We start from the raw sequence: 21,758 nt of genomic DNA on the forward strand, positions 1-21,758 counted from the left end.
TTTTGGAAAATAGGAGATAGAGTTAAAGGTGTGCACACTGTTATCGTATCATAGATATAATATAGCATTAACAGTTTAATTACAGTCATAGTCTATTAAAGCAAAACTGAGGAAGATGTGCAGTTTTGCAGCTTTATTGGTGTGTAACATATAAAAGAAGCTGCACATATTTAAAGTGCAAATTAGAGGAGTTTCGATGGATGCATACAACTGTGAAACCACCACCCTAATCAAGACATGGCCAGTTTTCATCATCCTTTTGTCATCCCTTGCTGTACCCCCCTCCTCCATCCATCACTTTCCTGCCTTTTGTTACTTTGGTTTAATTTCATGTTTTAATTTTTTTTATAAATGGAATTATACACTAGTTACTTATGTCTTATTTGTGTCTGGCTCTTTTTAGTCAGCACAAGGACCTTGTGATTTTTGAGTATATAAGTTGTTTGTTCTTTTTAATTGATGAGTAGTATTTCACTGTATGAGTGTATCCGTTGGTACTTTGTATCATTTCTAGTTTTTTGCTGTTATGAATAGAATCAATCATTTGTATATCTGTCTTTGAATGGACATATGCTTTCTCTTTGTTGGGGTAAATACTTTGGAATGAGATAGGTGCATCACACGATAGGCATATATTTAACTTTTTAAGAAACTACCAAAATGTTTTTCAAAGTGGTTGTACCATTTTATATTCCCATGAGCAGTATGTGAGGGTTATAGATGTCTATAAGACAAGCATCATTGTCTGTACTTGGTATTGTTAAGTTTTTTTTTTTCTAATTTTAACTGTGTTGATAGATGCATGGTAGCAGAAATGACTAAACAATTAAATATATAGTTTCAAATTAAGAGGTCCACGTAAATGAGGATTTTTTAATTGTAGTTTTTAGTGAACAACAAATTAATATGATATTGTTTTTCACTTCACTGCTTGTAGATCTTTCTACCTTCCATAACTTTACCATCACTGGAACCACCCCTCTGTCTGACACTCCAGATAGGGTCAAAATACCTGCTTAATAAAGAAATAAACACACCTTTCTTTTTTCTATTAAGCAAACTGTTCATTACATAGTGTTTTATGTGCATTTCTTTAGTAACTTGTGTTTTAATCATTGCTAAAAATGTGTGTGGTTTGGAATTTATATCCATAATTCTAGACACCACACACTTACAGTAGTTTTAATTGTATTTGATATGAATTGAATCTAATAATCTTAAGGCTGTGTATATTTACTTCATTTTGTTTACACTTAAAAATCGTATCTACAAGATATATAATAAAATAAATCTGAGCTAACAGGGAAGGGGTAAAACACCAAGTAATTGTGTCTACTGAAAGCCACTTGTTTTCTCTTAATTATGTACTGTGCTTTTTTGTTTCACTTTAAAATAACTTCGTACTAAAGTGTAAATGTGATTTCAAAAATACAAAATATACTAATGTTGTATGTCCATGTTTCAATTATGTTTCAATTATGTTAATGAGAATTAAGTTAATTCTCAGTCATTTTAATTAAACCACTTTTCATTTTTAAATGACCAGGACAATAAGGAAATAGGCTAAGGATCCATTCTAGATGTAATGTAATAAAAATGTCCTTTAAAAGGGTTGTATTATAGTTACTTAAAAAAAAATTAGCAACTTTTTTCATGTATTCCATGTGCAATTTCAAATCAATGTCTCCTGGCTGATTCTTAAGTTGCTTGAGCTATGAAAACCAATTATTTTCCCCATAATGTCCTTTAGAGAATAAAATAAAACTTTTAGGGACATTACAGGGTGGGAGAGGGGAGAAGAGGTGTATTTGTTTATAGCCTTTTCTTCTTGGCTGCCTGATTATTTCTGAATTAAGTAGAAAGGATATCCCAAATTATTAGCCAAAGATATAATTTAAATAGCTGACTGAAGTCTTAGAGATAATATATTCTAATTTCCTCACATTTTCCAAGGAAATTTTTAACTGGAAGCTTATTATTATTATTATTTATTTATTTTAGAAAGGGAAAGAGAGAGGGAAAGGGAGAGAGCGTGGGGTGAGGAGGGTCAGAGGGAGACAGAGAAAGAGAGAATCTCAAGCAGATTCCACACTGAGTGTAGAGCCCAATGGGGGCTTTATCTCATGACCCTGAGATCATGACCTGAGCCAAAATCAAGAGTCAGACACTTAACCAACTGAGCCACCCGGGTGCCTTATTAACTGGAAACTTTTAAAATGGCTCCAGGTTATAAAACTGGTGGTGCCAAAATTTTGACTATTGTCCAAGCTTTCTGATACCTAGTTGAGCTTTCTTCATTTCCAGAAGTTCATCGTATTTCAAATTCATGAATATGTAGGAGTGAAGCTAGCCTCATTCATGTGAACTGGCCTCAAAATGGGAACCGTTTAACTTAAAGCCTGTTAAATTCAGCCATTTCACCCCTATCCTTACACACGAGCAGAAATAGGTATAATATATGAGAATGTTATGTATAATATATGAGAATGGTAGTATTCAGCAAGCATTCCTATGTTAGTATTAGCTCAGTACTGCTGCTGAAAGGTCAATTTATTATTACTTTGTTAGGCTGCTTGCTTGTTTTACTTATTTATTTATTTATTTTTAAAATTTAAAACAATTAACACTAACGTTCTGGGATTTCCTTTCTCCTGATAATGATAATTAAGTCACCAAAAAATATGTAGGGAGGTAATATTTGAATCTGAAGTCCATAGAGAAGAAGATTAGATTCATATAAGAATTGAAAGACCAGTATCTACACAATTGTCTCAATACAGAAATAGTCAAGAAAGCCTTCTTGGTCTTGACTATTATATGAGAAAAATGTGAGAAAGATTATCTCAGTGGAGAAATTTCTGTTCATATCAATCACAACCTTCCTACCAGCTCAGAGTATTTTTTGCCTTTATTACATGATAATCTCAATTCTCACTCCTTAGTACAAACCCAAGTAAATGAAGAAAAAAAGAGTGGCTTCCATTTAGATATCCATTTAGAGTCTTTATTGACTGCAACATGACTCAGACAAACATATTTTTTAGATATGGTGGGGAACAATAACCCTTGTCTGGAAAGGAAGACATCAGATTTTCCACTAGGTATCAAAGACCAAAGGACAATTACTTGGCTCTTTTTATTCCTAATTCCCCATCATTAAAATATGAATAAAATACTTCTCGTAATTTATATCAAAAGATTCCTGTAAAAATCAAATGAGATAATAGGTGGGAAACTTCTTGGCAAAGTTTAAGGACTGAATTAATTTGAGTTATCATCATTCTTTTCTTTTAGACAGAATTTTTATTAGAAGCCTTGAAAAAGTGTGGTCACTTTCTCATTTCTCTGTAAGGTTATGAATGTGTCTGATAATTTCTGCAGACCATAGGAAATGGTGGAATTCAAGTGAGGTTTAAGAAATCTCTAGATAATGCATAAACACAGTAGAAATGAATTCCTCAGGTCCACAATTCCTATGCGCTTTGCTGTTACGTTACTTCTCCTGGAGAACTGAAATATCAGAAATCATCAAAATTTTGGCCTATTATATAAGTAAATGTTCTTGGCATAGATATGGATTAGGATAGGGTTATTTTCCTGTTTAAAAAACAATAACAATTTTTGAGGAATAGGGAGAATGAATTGCAAAAGGGATTTTTTGGTGTGCTGAAGTCATGAAATTTAAAATGATGAAAATTATGAAATGAAAATTTAAATGATGAAATTACATCATTTGGAAGTTCTGGATTATTTATTTTTTAGGCTAAAGAAGTTTTTTGTTGTTGGATTTCTTTTTCTACTAAAATATACAAAACTATTAACTGCGATTAAACTTTTACAGTATAATATTTTATCAGTTACAAGAGATAATTTTTTAAAGATACAAATGTGTTTTTTCATGTTATAAAAACAAGAAAAGTTTCCTATTCCTTTAGAAGCAGGTATTTTTTTGTTGGTTTAATGTTTGGAAATTTCTAAGCACGAAGATTTTACTGTTAAAGTTCCCTGAGTTTTAAGTTTAGATTTGCCCTGTATTGGCTGTGAGGCACTGATAAATTTAGTAAGCATTTTAGAATCTTTGCTTAATTAATACAATTTTTAAAAATAAGAATAATGTCTGCTTAATAGGATTGTTTGAAGGATTTCATGGACAACAGCTACAGTTAAGTGCATGCAAGACATTTATTATATAATATCTGTAATTATGACTGCTGTATCTTCTCCATACTCCCCACACAAGAGTATTATTTTACTTTGTTACTCATGAGTGTACTTCCACATAAAATCAATTATTTGTTCAATGTAGGTTAAAAAGACTACTGCAGAATCATTCATATTCTCTGTAGAAAATGTTTAAGGTGAAAGGCACTTGGAGCCCATGAGAACAAGAGGACCTGTCATTTAGAAGTAGTGTCCGTGCAAACGTATGCAGTCAGGGCTTTCCATGTAGAAACCATCTATGATGTCACCAAGTTAGCTTACCTCAGCATACCCTTGTTAGAGCTTTGCTTGCCTAGTCTTTCAAACAGTATTTTGAGTTAGAAATGACAATAATTACAAGTGGATAGGGTTCAAAAATATAAGCACCTTCTTAATTAAAAATTTTTAAAAAGAGGTCACTATTTAAGATCTTCAGAATGAGGCTTAGAGCAATACGAGAACAGAGTGCTTTAATTGCATGACCACCCAAATATCAGACCTTAGAATCCATCAGATTTTCATTTCCAAGTGCTGTGTTAACAACTAGTCAGCATCCTTAGAGAAGAATTTGCAGTTGTGTTTCCTGTTGACTATTTATTTACAATTTATGTGCAGCAATTTTGATTTAAGCAGCCTCTTTTCTACTAGAACACTCTAAGGCCAGTCTATAATTGGATAATGGATTTCCTGCTTAGCAGCGGCAGAAGTTACTCTCCCTCTCCTGAAGTGTATCGACTGGGTTTCTTTGCCTTCAGCTCTCCTCCTCCGCCAGCGGAGGGAGCAAGAGTCCTCCTCTGAAAGGGACACAGGCTCAGCGCTCGTCCTGGGGCTTCTCCCTGGTGCTCAAAGTTTCAAGTTCAAGTGTCTATCCTATTACAGCAACTCAGTTACACTGAAGCTTTATTTTGTCCAGTAAGTTCCATCAAAGAGCTTGTATTTTAATGGAATCTTTTTTTAAAATTTATTTGGGAAACAAATTCTCTGTAATGCTTTGTGCATTCCTTTATTGAAATTTGACATTTTTCTAAGATACATGTTAATATTAAAATATTATGATGCAAATGCAGCCCCACCCCCGTCTGTCTTACACACACACATCAAGAGAATGCCATATGTCCCTAGTGAAACCTACTTGGAAAAGCAGAAATGCTGAACATATCACACAGTACCATTGTGAGAGGACATTTGTCAGTTTTCTCCCTGGCAATGAGATTTTTCTCACCCTCAAGACATGCAAATGACTTTTTTCATCTGTTCTTTTTATGTTATTTGAATAATTTTCTCCTATAGAAGTGAGGGCTGTCAAAAATTAACCATTTGGGGCTTCAACATTTAGTTATGTGACCTTTTTGAGAAATTAGTTTTCTTCAGGGAAGTGGTAACTTTTAAAGTCCGAGATGTTGAACTTCTCAGGTGGTCAGTGGATAGCCATCAGCAGGTTGTTAATGGCAAGTGACTATATAAAAACGTTTGACATTTTGGATTCTCTCCTATTCTTGCTTGCTTTTGTTTTAGAAATCATTATTTCAACCGATAATAAAAGGGATGCTTCAGTTAGGTGGAATGTTGTATTCTCCTGTTAGGTTAATAGTATAATGCAAACATTTCTATAAGTCTCTTACCAACTTAAAATACTATTTGAAGAACTATACAAGCAATGCCCTACTCTCCATGCCTTGGTTTGAGTGTTCACATCTGTAAGAAACTGCCAAACAACTTATTTAGTATGAATACTTTTAATAAATCAGAGAGTTGCATTCTGGAGGTCTGTGATAAACCTCTAAATTCATTTTACGTAGACATAGGTTGAAGTATGTACCTGGCTTGGAGCAAAGACAAATGCAGCTATCTCTTTTATCACATTGCTTTAAACATTCTTCAGCTTTAGGTTTTTCTTACAAATCAGCTCTATCAGGCTATTAATTGTTTCACCGCACCTGATCTCTAACAGGAATGCACCTTGCAAAACAGCAGGAGGAAAGCACATTTGTTTAAGTCCTCCAATGGCTTAACACTGGCTAATCTCCTTACAAATTATAGTCATAGTTGTAGTTCATCCATTAGGCTGGAAAAGACAAGATTCCCAAGTGGCCTTGGAGCCGTTTCCAGTTCCCAGGAGAGCCACCGACCCTCCGCGTGCGTTGCCTGCGCACAGGGAGTGTTCCCCGCTAATCAGGTCAATGATTATCGCCGGGCTCCAGGGACCTGACAGGAGCCTATCACAGCAGTTAGGGAACCACCAAACGCAGCATGCTCGCGGAGGATCTCCCGTTAGGAAACATCGCTTAGTCCTCATTTACTCACTGGAACCTCTGAGGATTTCAGCTTCTCTTTTTGTCCTCGTTAGACAGTGAGGGGCTCAACATAAACAGGAAAAAGACGCACCGCAGGCAGCCACTTGGGTGTTGATTGAGAACTTCGATCTCCCCACCCCATTCACGGTTGATTTGACTGATTTCTCACCTCGTTCACAGAGAATATTTCAATTAAGGTAAGTGCTGCTGGATCTGAACTGCATCGCACTGAATTTCTGCATTGAAAGTTCTAACCGACTAGACCGACGTTCTGCACTGCAGCAGTGCACTGTTTATGTCAGGAAAAGGCTTAGTTTATAAGCAAGTGTCCTAGAATGAAAACCGGCATTTGGGGATAATGATATTTCAGGGCAATTTCTTTTGGAATACAAGCATGCTGCTTTGCATCAAGACGAAATAAAGGGAAATAATGAAAAGAGTTAATTTCTCATTTTACCTTTTTAGTAATCTAGAGAACTGCGAGGCACTAAGGTAACTTGATTTTGATTGAAGTGTTTTGTTGATGTCATATGGTAAAATCTCTGAGTTGAAAAGCTTCAAAGTTAAATTAGATGGAAAGAAAATTTGCAAATGAGAGTTGAGATTTTGGGCAGCTTTCTACTTTACTAGTTCCTGGGCTCCCTCTGGGTTAAAAGATTTAGAGCTAATCCCTGAATGTTTTAATAGTGTCCATTTAGGAATTAAAATATAAATGATAAAGTTTCTGATATAGCTGTTTAAAAAAATAATTAGTATCCTACTGATATGATTTATAGTTCTTATACAAGAGATAGATTTCTTTTATGAAATAGATTAATAAAAAGGAAAGTAAAGAAAGATTAACGTCTTTCTCAAATGCTTATTTTTGAAAGGAAAGTTCTTCAATAAGATTACGTTCAGGTGTTTATTGAAACCTTGGCTTTTATGTTTGAGGTCGCTCTTTGTTATTAAAGTAAAGCGAATTGAGGTTAGGCTTGATTGCACATAGTTTAGGGCAATCATCTGGGTAATTAGGATAAACTAGTCCACATTATTTCTTCTACACCTATTTTTCTCATAAGTTGGTTAAGAATATCTAGAGAGAATGGAAGACTTTTTTTTTTTTCAAAGTTAGGCTTCACTATCTGAACTTTTTCTTTTCTACTTTACTTTGCACATATACTCTAATGGTTTTGACCCATATTATGGTAAATTTCTATGTAATTAAGAATAATAAAATAATTCTGTCACTATAATTGTATATGATGGATTGATTAGCACCCTAAGCGTGTAAGTGAATAATAGCAACCACTTACCTTGTTATAATGTAGTACTTCAAAATGATTTTCAAATAATGAAACATTATTTAGAGTATAGGTACAAATCATTATAATACTTACACAAACTGAATTTCAGTAACTAGTCTCTTATGCCAAGATGCAATCTAAATATCTAATAAATATCTAGCTGCTTTCATGTAAAGACTTATAATGGGATCTTAAATGTGCTTTATACAATGAGCACTCATATTTCATGAAATAGTGATGCCACCTTCCTCCTATGGGTATCCTGAGATGTAACGTTTTATAAAGATGTCAAAACACTCTTTATCTTAATTGGCTATCCTTATGAAATTCTCTAGAGAGCTTTTCAGGCTGATGTTGATCTTATTGCTTCTCTCACAGGAATGAAATATTTTCAGGATGCCCATAGGCGCTGACATGTACTTGCTGGTTATCTGTATGTTTCTAGCCAAAGCCTGAAGACATTTATCTACCTCTGTTGCGCTGAGACTTCTATCTATTATCTCCAGGGAGTTGGTTTCTCAACTAATTCGAAGATACCTGAGAGAAATGTGTTGACTACAGTTAATTGTTACTGGGTTTTCTGGGTTTTGGGCTGCTTCTTCCATTTTTTTTTTTACAACACTGATAAGCAGAAGGAGGCAACATTAACCAAATACAGCCACATTTGCTATTACCAAACTTGTACATTGCTTAAACTAGCTCTGTATTATACACTACCCTTGTGTCAAATTCAAAATTGATGGTGGTACCTACCCAAAGAAAATTTTTTGGATGTACTTTCATGATGTATATGACCATTGAAAGATGTGGTAGTTTATAATGAAATATTTCAGTCTAAAAAATGAAGGTGATTGTAGTTCTTATTCAAGAAGTTATACCTAAAGTTTTTAAAGGGGTATTATCATTGTGGATGTTGTTTTAATTTGCATTTTACAGGCTGAAAAGAAAAACGGAGAAAATCTTGGATACGGTTGAGAATCAGGAGCTGTAGCACCTGACTCCTCAATCAGATTTCCCCTTTTGTTTTGCTTCACTTATTATATTATCTCCAAGTGCCACCTTACCTCTAGATTCTACACTGAATCCCAGTTTTCATTCATTTGACAGTAATTTATTCCTTCTGTGAGATCAGAAAACATCTTATAGGATAAATTCACTTAGACAGTTTCAAAATTTAAACCAAAAAGTCTGTTAAAACCTTCCTTATGATTATAACCTGCTTTTCAGTATGCAATAGTTTCAATAGAAGACTGGGGAGAGGCAGTGTCTTACAGCTACTAAATACCAAACAGCTGGGATACAAACTTTGTATATATGGTTTTCCAATCATTAAGTCAAAATGATGACATCGAGGTTATTTACCCCAATTCTCCAAAGAGGAGATGGGGGCTGGGAGAGGATAGGTAATTGAGGCAAGGACAGACCATAGTTAGTGGACTCAGATCAGGCTGTGTTTAAAGCTCCTAATATTTATGTTCTAACTTTTTTATCACCTAGTATATGTTGACCCTTTCCAATGTTTGATGTGACACTCATGAATATTTTAAGATGACTTATAGGATAGTACAGCTTAATTATATCACCTTCAAAATAGTTTAACTCTTGGCTTACTCAGAATAAATGACTTTATAAATTCCATAGCTGCCACTGTTTGAAACAAGCATATACTTTGTTCTTTTTGGTTCTAAAAGAGGTCAATGCACAAGGCTTCGCATCAAGCTGATTCTGATTACCACGGACAGATAAAGCTCTCTACTCTATGGATAATCAGCACTGAAATTTAGTATCAGGAGGAGTAGACATACTCTCAGAATAAAATCAAATTATAAAGTAGTGTTATAAATTCAGTGCCACTTATTTGAAATGAGATTAAAAGGAAGTTAAGAGAATTCATGTTCATGGCAAAAGACATTCACAGTATTAGAAAAGATAAACTAACAATTGGAATTGGATATTGGTAAGTGGACTAAAAAAATTAATATTTAAATATATGGAAGTCTGTTTGTTCTACTGACTTTATATAAATCTTCCCATGTGTACACAGAGATTTGCTATAGCTAATTATGCTGATTTGTGACAATATTATCCAAACCAAAATTGTGTCCAGTCTATAACAAAAAACAAGCGATCTTACAAAATTAGGATTGACCTGGGAAATCTATTATGATTAGCTGTGATATCCAAGGACACACTGAGATGGTAATAGGAAGTTAGGTAGCATAGTTATAAGATATCATCATTTATTATGCTCCAATGTGTTCTCAAACATTTAGAAAGAGAACAGATATTGTGAATAATGGATTCAGTAATGATTAGAAATATGATCTATCTATATATATCTATATATCTATATCTATATCTATATCTATCTATCTATCTATCATCTATCTATCTATCTATCTATCTATCTATATGTATATAATATCCAACTAGCAGCCAACTTACTTTCCATTCTCTAGTTTTTTTGGCAAGTGATTGCCTTATCCTAGTTGCATGTAAGAATAACAGAAAAACAAAGTATATATAGATAATCCCCTCTATTACTATTCTAAAAGAATGAACGTGATCTGTAAAAAGTAGTATTGCAGAGGAGTTTGTTACGTTCACAATGCATAGGTCTCCCTATCCAGAAAATATGACTATGTCTCTAGGCCCCACTAGGCACAGTAGATTTGACCGGAGATGTAAGACAATCATCTCTAGAATGGCCAATGCCTACCATGTGGATTAACACAAGAATTCTCTCAAAATAGGATGCTCTCTATTAGATGACAAGTACCTGATTTGGTGACTTTCGCTATGAAATAAATGTAGATAACAACAGTTGGTGGGCAAGAGCAGACGTTGAAAAACAGAGATGGTAGTCTGCAGAAACCATGAATTAGCTGAAGTCATGAGGTTGGTAGGAAGGAAAGAAGAAGTTAATTCCCTTAGGCCAATTAGAAGAGACACATTTGCTGGCTCATAATAGCTAAGCATGAGAAAGAAAACCCTCCCTTGTGGAGAGGCAATGAGTCTGGGTTATCCTGGGTGATATTTCAGACACACTGTGCAGTGGTCAGACTTCTGATTTTCCACATTTTTCTCAGTAGTTGAGAAAAAGCTGAGTAAATCTTTGTTTCTGATGAACTAAAAGATTATAACTGGCCCAGCATCGGAGGTATTCATGGTCTTGTTAGAAAATGGATAAGGGCAGAAATGTGTAGTGGCTGTAAGTACAAGTTCTGAATTCAACTACCTAGGTTCAGATGACCACTGAGGTTACTTCCTAGCTCTGAGACCTTGGGCAAATGAGTGAAGGTGTCTAAGCTTTGTTTTTTGTGGGTGTGATTTTTAAAATGGATCATCTAATGATAGTACTGCAATCCCGTAGCACTGTTGTGTGAAATAAAGGAGATAATTGATATAATATAAAGACTCAGGTGATCAGGAAATGATAGTTATTATAAACAAGAGACCTTGCTCTGAGTCCCTCACTTTATCTGTCAAGTGGGGAAAATTAGGGATACTATCTCTCCTTAGCAACAATGCACACCCGGACCTTACCAGAAGCTCATGGAACCACTTCTTGACACTCTGTTTATATCAGTATTTGAATTTTAGGAACATGTAATTTTTTTTCTATTGGATTTAGACAGATGAGTGGATGTTTCTTGAAAGAAAGTAATTCAGTAGACAGTTTATAGAAAACCTTCTCTTTTTGGCAATTGTTTGCATGCACAAAACCAGAGCTGAATAATAGAGCATAAAGATATTATAGAGGCTGCAAAGTTGAAATTTTTTGCTGTTTTATCTCTTGCAACGTTTACTGACTCCTTATTTAAAAGAGAAACTAATTCCTGTTGCATGATTTTTTTTATTATAACCATAATAAATATTTGGTGGAATATTTTTTAAATGTTTTGAAGATAATTATCTAAATGTTTCTTTCCAGATAGATTCAAGCTTATTTCCTCTTCTCCACGAACTCATCCATATTTTACTAAGGGATTTCAATCTTCTAATTATAAACGTTAAAATTTTGCATATATATGCAAAAATATTCCAAATTTTGCACCAATTGATTCAATTGATTCAAGCAATAAGCATAGTGAAACTGTAGTTTTGCAAAGGAATTCATGGTTTTCCATCCTCCAAGCCACACATTCTTGTATTTTGGCATTTATAGGAGGAATCAGTGACTATGTGTCTTAAAACAGCAGCTTCCTGGGTCTCATATCTGGGCTATTGATTTAGTAGGTCTGAAAAAGAACCCAGGAACCACAGTTTTGACATATGAAAGTTATTCTGCTAAAATCAGAATATATAAGAATATAGCCTAAAAACTGGATTTTAAACAATTTCCCAGGTAACTCTAATATTCAGACAAAGTTGAGGATTATTGCTGTAGATCAGCAACTCCAAATTTGAATGGGCACGCAAACAATATGGGGCTCTTGGTCAAATGGTTCTGGAATGGTGCCTGAGAATATGCATTTCTAACAGCCTCCCAGGGATACCAGTGCTACTGGTCAGTGAGAAATGCTGTTCTCATTCTGGCCCCACTCTGCTCTATGGTTGCCTGGGTGGGTAAATTTTCAAGGACCTAACATAAGACATGACTTACAGCCCAGCTTACCTGGTTCAAAGGTTGATGCAACTTCCCAAGAAACTCTTTCCTTTGCAGAAGGGTGATGGGAAGTTATGAGCCAGGTCAGAACTGAGGAACATTTTTTTTTTTAAATCTATTGTAGACTCCCACTGACCCATTCTGGAAATAGAATAATTATGTGCTCCTGAAACAAATAGTACATTATATGTTAATAAAAAAAATAAAATTAATAATTAACTAATTAATTAATTTAAAAAAGAAAGCAACATATTTAGGTAAGCATTGCCAATATTTAATTATTTTCAGTTAAGGTTGATTGTTGGGGGTAATTGTTGCTTTCCAACTCTACTGACCAATGTGTAGAAAATTTTGGCATTAGCACCACCTAGGATAACTCCATACCAAAGTGCCAAACTTATCAGAAAATTCTGACTTCTTGAACAGCATTTCAGTTCTCTTCATCCTAGGAATGCAGTCCTGAGGCTTCATTATTTGTCAGTTCCACTTTTTTCTCTCCCTAAACGAAAATGGCAAGGATATTGATTTCAGTTTTCTCCTCTATTTAACATTTTTTTCTATTTCCATCTGCCACATTTTTTTTAAGATTTTATTTATTTATGCAACAGAGATAGAGACAGCCAGAGAGAGAGGGAACACAAGCAGGGGGAGTGGGAGAGGAAGAAGCAGGCTCACAGCAGAAGAGCCCGATGTGGGGCTCGATCCCACAATGCCGGGATCACGCCCTGAGCCGAAGGCAGGCGCTTAACCGCTGTGCCACCCAGACGCCCCTGCCACGTTTTCTTTTTATTGCTCAAATCTACAAAACACTAAGGGAAACATCATATTTCATTAATATAGACACAAATTTTGGATAATTGATATTATCATTTTTAAAATTACAAACCTGTCCATTGAATTCCCCATTAATCCTCCATATTTTTTCTTCTAGAATTGTTTAACATTGCATGAACCATACACTTGTTAATTTATTTGATTGATATTTGTCTCCCCTCTGACATTAAACTTTACAATGTAATGTCTTCAAAGGCAGGGTTTTGTTTCTTTTATTCATAGCTGCAACCCAGTGCCTAGAATAGTGCCCAGTATAGAGCAGATTCTCAGAAAATATCTGTTGAACAAAGAATGTATGGATGTTCCAAATGAGTCAATAAATTATGTGGTCTGTGTGTCAGGATTGAGGCAAATACCTAAATAACCATAATGGTGCTTTTGCTTAGAACTATGTAAGATTCAAGCACATTTTTCAAAAGGGTTACATTTAGTCCATTTAATTTAATCAATGCTGTGTACCTCTTAAATTTCAGGTACTCTGCTAGATGCTAGGGATGTATGTTGATGAGCCCTAACTCCTGTTCATAAAGTATTGGTGGGGGAGTCAGACAAGAGAAAGAGCAGTTACAATATTCTCGGTGTTCAATCATGGAAAATATGTACACAGTGTTATCGATCATAGAGTAGCTATTGCCTTAACTCTGAGGGACCATAGGATACTTCCGGGGAGTTATCTGAGCTACAAATTGAAGGATAACTTGCATTTCAACAGGCGGAAGAGGCAGAGTGGTAAGCTCCTAATAGAACTTATATTATGTACCAAAGTGCAGAGATATGATGAGAGAATCCCTACCACCTTCCAGGACCAATTAGTTTCTTATAACATGACAGTGTAATGCTGTATGTGTAAGAGGAGGCAACTTCATATATGCTTTGTGTGAGGAGTGGAAGCCTCAACCCAAAAACAGTGGGATCCTGTTAAAGCATTTGAGAAAGGGAGAGACAGATACATTGGTGCTCTATTCTGAATCTTGCATTTTATTTTTCACTACTTCAAGTTGAAATATATATGTTTAGTATTATAATGCATTATATATAGTATTGAAATATATATACAGAGTAAAATACTATGTATCATACACACACACGTATATGTATATATATATTAAGAAACACGAAAATTAAAAACAAAACAAAAATACACCAAAGGAGAAAATTCTTTTTTGGTGGAACTCAAGGAAAAGAGACCCTCTTAAAATGCTGCGCCAAGGATAGGTGAAAGTTCAGATGTTGAAACCAAATAAGGGGTTGAATGAGGAGAATTTGGCTAACTGTGTATTCATATGTAACTTTCAGGGACTCTACTCCCTGAGTAGGTGAACACATTTATTTCCGTTTCAGAGTTTAGGAAAAATGGCAGACTCTGTATGGCCATGGCTGCTAGTATTGACATGGAAAAATGTTCACATTATCTTTCCTCCAGATTGTAATCTAACAGAAAAGGCCACCGTCTTGCCTCTACCCCTGGATAATCAAACTCAAAATGAACTATTCAAACTTCATGTCACTCACATTCTTAAGAGGATAACATTTTGACCCTTTCATTTTAGAAGTAGAATGCTAGGTGTTCGTCTGGCAGAAACTCTTCCTCTTCTGGGCAGTACTTTGTTGTGTGAACTATGGCTGAAATTATATAGGAGAGATCTTTAATCACAGAAGTTTTCTCTTAACCATTCTACCCAAAACAGCACGCCCTCCCTTTCTTTCTCTTTACTGTTCATCTGACATTTAACACTTATTGCCTGATAATGGATTCTTCAATGGGACTATAAGCTCTGTGAAGATAAAAACTTTATTTTGTTCACTGCAGAAGCCTCAGGACCTAGATTACGGAGTATGGTATAGTTGGTACCTATAACATATTTATAGGGAGGAAAGAAAGAAGGAAGAAATGGAGGAAGGGAGAGAGGGATCAAAACATTTTCCCATCTTGACCTCCAAATCTTTCTGTTCTCTCTGCACAATCTCAATAAATGACACTGTAAGCTATCCAGCGGGTCACATTAGATACCCAGTTCTTACCTTTGCCTTTCCGCCTCTCACACCTGACACATATCAAGTCTGGTTCTTTCAATTCTGCCATCTAAATCTCTCCCGCACAGATTTTTGCCTTTGCCTCTCCTCGGTTCACACCACCTTCATTAGTTACTTGCTTATGGTCTCTATGTAACGCTTTCCTTTTGTAAAGTAGTGCCCTTACTGCCAGAATATTGCCTCTCTATTTTTTTTTTAAAGATTTTATTTATTTGACACAGAGAGAGAGACAGCCAGCGAGAGAGGGAACATAAGCACGGGGAGTGGGAGAGGAAGAAGCAGGCTCCCAGCGGGGGAGGCCTGATGTGGGGCTCGATCCCAGGACTCTGGAATCACGCCCTGAGCTGAAGGTAGACGCTTAATGACTGAGCCTCCCAGGCGCCCCAGAATATTGCCTCTTTAAATACAAACTTGATCTTACTATCCCTGTCGTAAAAGCTTCCCTTGTAATGCCCCATCTCTTCTAGCATATAATTCAAACCTTCATGAGGCATCTGTATACAAGGACTGGATGCGGCATCCTCTCTAGTCTTGCCTAACCTCTACCAGTCTATTTCCAGCCATCTTTTGTTTCCTTATCACTGAGATTGCATGTTTTCTGCCTGGCATATTAAGTTGACTTTTTGCCTGGCTTAATCTTTTGGCCCTTAGAACCAAAGACGTCACTTCATCCAAATAGTTTTTGGCCCCTACCGATCCAGTTAAAATGCCCCTCCTATCAATTTCCATAACACACTCTATGCCCCTTTCTCTCCCATCACAGAAACTCATTACCTCATTTAATAACGCTCAGTTCCAAACTCTGATGGCAGGCTCTCTGCCTGTTTCATTCACTACTGTATTCCTGGTGACTAACGTATACAAACCATTTGTGAAAAAGGACAGGTAATGTAATTCAAAAACAATCATTTATTCATAAACTTCTCCCTTCCACTTGGGCAGTTAAGTTCCTGCCATTCTGAATAGAATTGTGCTCCTCTATGTCACCTTTACAAAATGTCAAAAAAACACAAAAATATGGTTATAATTAAGTTAATTCAAAAATTTGTCATGCCGGGAACCACTGAAATTTGTTTAATGCATTTCATACATTTTATCCACCTTATGGACAATGTAGATATCTTATCCTTTAATGAACAGCAAAAATTGTTCACACACGTTTGGTAAAGGTCACCTATTTTCAATCAGCATCTTTCCGTGTAATAACTGGGTGACATTTCTCGTCCATTTGTGATCAATGAATATGCATATTTTAACTCAAATTCCAGTCTCTTTAAAAGTATCACTCTTATAACTTCTAATTTCATGACTAGGTGATGTTTAGTGCAGGGAAATTACACTAACTCTTATTCTTAGGCTTTTGATCTTTAAAGGAAAATAATTGGTAGAACAAACAATAGAAGTGGCCTATCTGGAGAATCAGTAGTTAAAAAGCACATCCTGAATTAGATAGTCTTTGGTGCCTGATGTTTAAGGAACGATTACACTGTTATATTTAATATTACCATAATTAAACTGTATTTTATAACCTGTCCTTTAGATGAAGTGAGGTGAAATGCTCTAAAAATCAATATAGAGTAAACAACGGCATTTATTCTGGAAAATATTTCTCTCGCAAATACTTAGAGGCAATCTTCCTTGGAACCATAATCCTCAAAAAGAAATCGCAATCCCTGCAGAAACAGTTTAGGTCATCTGGGTATAGGTCTCTGGATTTTTGTAAAAGCCTTCAACAAGGCACGAATGACATTTTAAATAGCTTGTCAGGAAAAGAAGTGATTTTTAATGCAGATCCACCAAATATAATGTTTTTTTATCAGTGCCCCCAAAGGCAAACATCTGAACGGCAGAGAAAAACATAATACTGAGATAAATGTTGTGACTAGTGTCTAAAGAGGAATATAACATTAAGATAATAGAGAAATATCTCTTGTCAGAAAAAAAAAAACGAGTAAACAGGTTTAATATCCCACAGTTCTATAATTTACTCAGAAGTGTAATTAGACATTGGGATTTTTTTCCTTACCAGATGCTAAGCCAATTTATTTTTAAGGAAGTTTAGGGAAAGAAATCCCCCCAAACAAAAAAACAGACCCGTATATAGCTCTGATAAGCAGACATGGGGAGAGGAGCCCAGCATAGTTAAACAGCAGTGAATGCAAAGTTAACACAACAACTCTTTACATAATGAGAGTGTTACACTGATTCCTTCAAAGAAGTAAAGCCTGTCCTGTAATGGTGATTTATGTCACTCTTGGTCTTGATCAACATACCAACTTATGAAGCTACCAGCCCCTATTACCCACTACTCCCTTCTAGACCTGTCTTTTTTTTTTTTTTTTTAAGATTTTATTTATTTATTTGACAGAGAGAGACAGCCAGTGAGAGAGGGAACACAAGCAGGGGGAGTGGGAGAGGAAGAAGCAGGCTCCTAGCGGAGGAGCCTGATGTGGGGCTCGATCCCAGAACGCTGGGATCACGCCCTGAGCCAAAGGTAGATGCTTAACGACTGCGCCGTCCAGGCGCCCCTCTTCCAGACCTGTCTTAGTCCAGTTTTTACAGACTCTTGGGTTATCTGCCCCTCATGACAAAGCAGCCACATGCCTATAGACCTAGCGCCTCTTTACTGTTTTTTGTTTGTGTGTCTTTGGTAGCATTATTCTGTTCAAGAAGTTTGGTGATTGGTTTGAGTAACAGCAGTAAAGTTCATCTGTTTTGCTTCTCAAAGTCGTTCATTCATCTTTGGAGGAAACTGGGAAAAATTCCCCCCTTTTCAGGCAAAATTCTCTATTCATAGGTACCATATACTCCTCAGAACTAGACAAATCAAATATTGATTCTTGACTATATTCAGTTGGTTCTAAAAAGTGGGGTTATAAATTAATTAGCGAATCAATAATAAATTCTTCCATATGAAAACCGCCTTATTTATCAATGGTACCCAGGCTCTCCATCCTTGCTGCTTCATTGCTTCCTATACAGTTCATGTGTGGGTTCACACACCTCTCTAGTGTCCCCTTTGGACACATTGCAGCTTAAGGTTACTGAAGGACCATTCATTCTCTTTTCTGTGACCCATACCAAGTAACAAAATTCAGTCCCTATTTCCCTCTCTGCTTGCTTTCCAAGAAAATTAAACCTTCTCAGGGTTGGTAAACATTTCAGAATTTTGAGGGTTGACAAAGACTGTGATCCTGTTAGTGTTATACTCACTGAAATGTTAAATAGATTTCACATTCAAAGAGGAAATTCCAGAATTAAAAACACTTTTTGTTCTCATGGAGCCATCACCAATGAAAGTAAAAGATATCTTTGAAAAAATCAGCCTTGAGACTTGGGTATAAAGTCCTTGCTGGATATAACAGAATTCTTAGAGTGAGGTCTTAATAAAAAGTAGAATTTCCATAGGTCCTGCAGCTACAACAGTAAGTCTAACAAGAGCATAAGCACACATGCAAATGGGAAACACTCAGCGTTCAGGTTGCCAGACATAATTTAAGAAGCAGAAACAGTTTGTTAGGCATATGCTCTTTTGGTCTTAGTTATGATTCCCATATAAAAATAAAAATATTGAAGAATTTGAGGAATGCCCATTTGTAATGTTTTCCACTAGGTAAGTTGTCAGATAACGTAACTACCATCTACCTATCATGTTCATAAAGGTGTTCATTTGGTGTGCAAGATGCATTTGAAACCAATTTCAACCTTGTTAATAATTATATACAATGAGGGTGCCTGGGTGGTTCAGGCAGTTAAGCATCTGCCTTCGGTTCAGGTCATGATCTTAGGGTCCGTGGATGTGCCGCATCCGGCTCCCTGCTCAGCGGGAAGTCTGCTACTCCCTCTCCCTCTGCCTCTCCTTGCTCGATTTCTCTCTCTCTCTTTCAAATGAATAAACAAAAAGATTTAAAAAAATAATTCTAGGGGCGCCTGGGTAGCGCAGTCATTAGGCGTGTGTCTTCGGCTCAGGAAGTGATCCCAGCATTCCGGGATCACATCCCACATCGGGCTCTTCTGCTGGGAGCCCGCTTCTTCCTCTCCCACTCCCCTGCTGTGTTCCCTCTCTCACTGGCTGTCTCTCTGTCAAAATAAATAAATAAAATCTTAAAAAAAATATTCTACAGAATGAAAGTACAAGGAAAAGAATAATAATGGTACAGCATTATTCACTAAGGCAGCATTATGAGTGCTTTTCTTTGCAGGGATTAACTGAGAAGGGGTACAAAAGGGAGCCTTCTGAGGTGCTAGAAATGGGCACTTTCATGTGAATAGTGATTACGTGGAAAGGTAGGTAGGTAGGTAGACAGAGACATACATAGTGTGATTTTTAAAGAAATTATGCTGTATGGTTAGCTAAGAATTTTGTTGTAATTATACACAATCTTGTATTTTTTTCTTTTCAAATATGATAGAGACTGATTTTTATTATGACAGAAATAATATTATTTTATTGGGTTATTTTTATCATAATGAATTTTATCCCACCAATTTGCAAGTGAAGAGCACCATGCAAAGTCTTTCATGGTCTTCAAACTGATTGTACACGGATATGTAAGAAAAGAAATGAAGAAGTGTATAAGAATTGTCTGCAAGAAGCATACAAATTTATAATTCATGGTTTTTTTGGATAGTTTATAAATTTTAAAGGTAATGATTTTGTGTATGAGGAGATCATCTTGGGAGAGTTTGAAGCAGAGATGAAGTAATTACACTGGACTTTTTACGTACAGATGTAGTTTAGCTGGAAGTGATGATAGCATCATAATTTTAGATGAGGACTCTGCAATAAGGGCACTTTCCTGATACATGATTTCATAAAAAGCAATAAAAGCCAATTTAGAATGAAACGGAAGAGTTGCCTAAACTGACTACGAGTAAGGCTCCTGAAATCTTCTCGTCCTAAGCATCTCCCTGGAGTTCTCTGACAAAAACCTGCACGTCCCAATATTATTTCCGCCTTTTAATTTGGGGTGCTGAAAGCCATAGTGTTAGAAATGCAGCTAACGGGGCACCTGGGTGGATCAGAGGGTTAAGCATCTGACTCTTGATTTTCGCTCAGGTCATAATCTCTGGGTCCTGAGATCCAGCTCCAGGTGGAGCTCTGCGCTCAGTGGGGAGTCTGCTTGAAATTGTCTCTCCCTCTGCCCCTCCCCTGCCTCTCTCTCTCCCTAAAATAAATAAAATAGATCTTAAAAAAAAAAAAAAGAAATGCAACTAGCTGTTTCTTACTAATCAGTATCTTGTCATGGTATATTTTCATCTGATTGGCATTGAGAAAATGAGACTGACGCGCTCTGAACACCAAGTGTTAGTGGAAAGAGGAAAGGTCTATTATGTGAGATAAAGTAAGAGAAGACACAGCAAGGAACTATAGTGTATCCAAAACTCACTGGTACTTAGCCCTAAAGGAGAGAAAAGAACAGAGGAACAGGGAAAGGGTACAGGGAAACCTAACCTAGGCTCTATTAGGAATGTTTCAAGCCCGATCTGCAGGTTGGAGTAAATTACCTTATTCCTTTTGCAGATATCCATTTTTATGGGAACATGTAAGGAGATTTGGTGTAAAGTCTTCCACCTACTTGAGGTTAATTCAAGTGACTAGTAGATGTGGCTTGCCTACCAGATGCTACCTGGAATGGAGCACTACAGAAAGTAATACAGAAAATTCTATTTTTTCCTTAAAAATATATGTATATATACATATAGCCTATGTATATAAAAGTATAAGTATATATACATATATACATATACATACACATATACACACACACATATATGAATATATGTACTTTTATTCATTTAAATACATATATACGTATATACACACACTTTCTAGATTGCCCCAGGACTTCTGAAATATAATGTGTAAAGTGAGATGTGGCATGTTCCTACTTATGTTCTTATTTAATCCCATCTAGATACCTAGGGTCAAATCGTGTGATGGATGAATACTTCTGTTATTAATAGCAAGTTAATGCTGAGAAAATGTGATTGAGTGCATGTGTGTATCTGTGTGTGTGTGTGTGTGTGTGTGTGTGTGTGAGAGAGAGAGAGAGAGAGAGAGAGAGAGAGAGATACCACGCAGAAAAAAAAGTGAGCATTTATCCCAAACTTTTATCCCCTCATGATAAGCTATTCAGGAACAAGAAAGAAAGAGAAATAACTGGGAGATCATTCTCCCTTTTGCAGAGAATTATGGAAGGAGAGAAACCCTCACAAGGAACAAATCTGTTGGCCATAGAATAAGATTCAGGGGGCTTTTCCCTTCTTTGTGTGGAAAAGGCATAAATTAAACATTTTAATATTTCATTATTGGTTGTTTTGAGAATTAAATGAGATTAAGTGTGGGAAAGTACCCATCATAGTACCTGATGTATAACGATTGCAAAAAGGAAAAAACAATAATTGTTTTTTCTTTGCCTTTCCCAATCTTAATGGGGTCACCAGGAAGCAGTGTACCAGGTGTAGTGATGTGAAATTAAAATAATGGGTTTTGCAGTT

The 21,758-nt window shown here is 36.0% G+C and overlaps 1 protein-coding gene across 4 annotated transcripts in view; it reads left to right on the forward strand.

Moving 5' to 3' along the window:
- Positions 1–21,758, forward strand: part of LOC100471557 (cadherin-12) — a 1,012,668-nt gene that overhangs the window by 617,811 nt on the left and 373,099 nt on the right. For 2 of the 4 annotated variants that reach the window (XM_034657064.1, XM_034657065.1), the window contains exon 3: positions 6,548–6,691. The exons of 1 other annotated variant lie outside the window; for it this stretch is intronic. The gene's annotated coding sequence lies outside the window, so the exon portion shown is untranslated. Of the gene's footprint in view, positions 1–6,335; positions 6,692–21,758 lie in introns of those variants that run through there. One more of the 4 variants, XM_034657063.1, reaches the window with a different exon arrangement.

The sequence above is a fragment of the Ailuropoda melanoleuca genome, chromosome 3 (genome assembly GCF_002007445.2).
Source record: "Ailuropoda melanoleuca isolate Jingjing chromosome 3, ASM200744v2, whole genome shotgun sequence".
Lineage (NCBI taxonomy): Eukaryota > Metazoa > Chordata > Mammalia > Carnivora > Ursidae > Ailuropoda > Ailuropoda melanoleuca.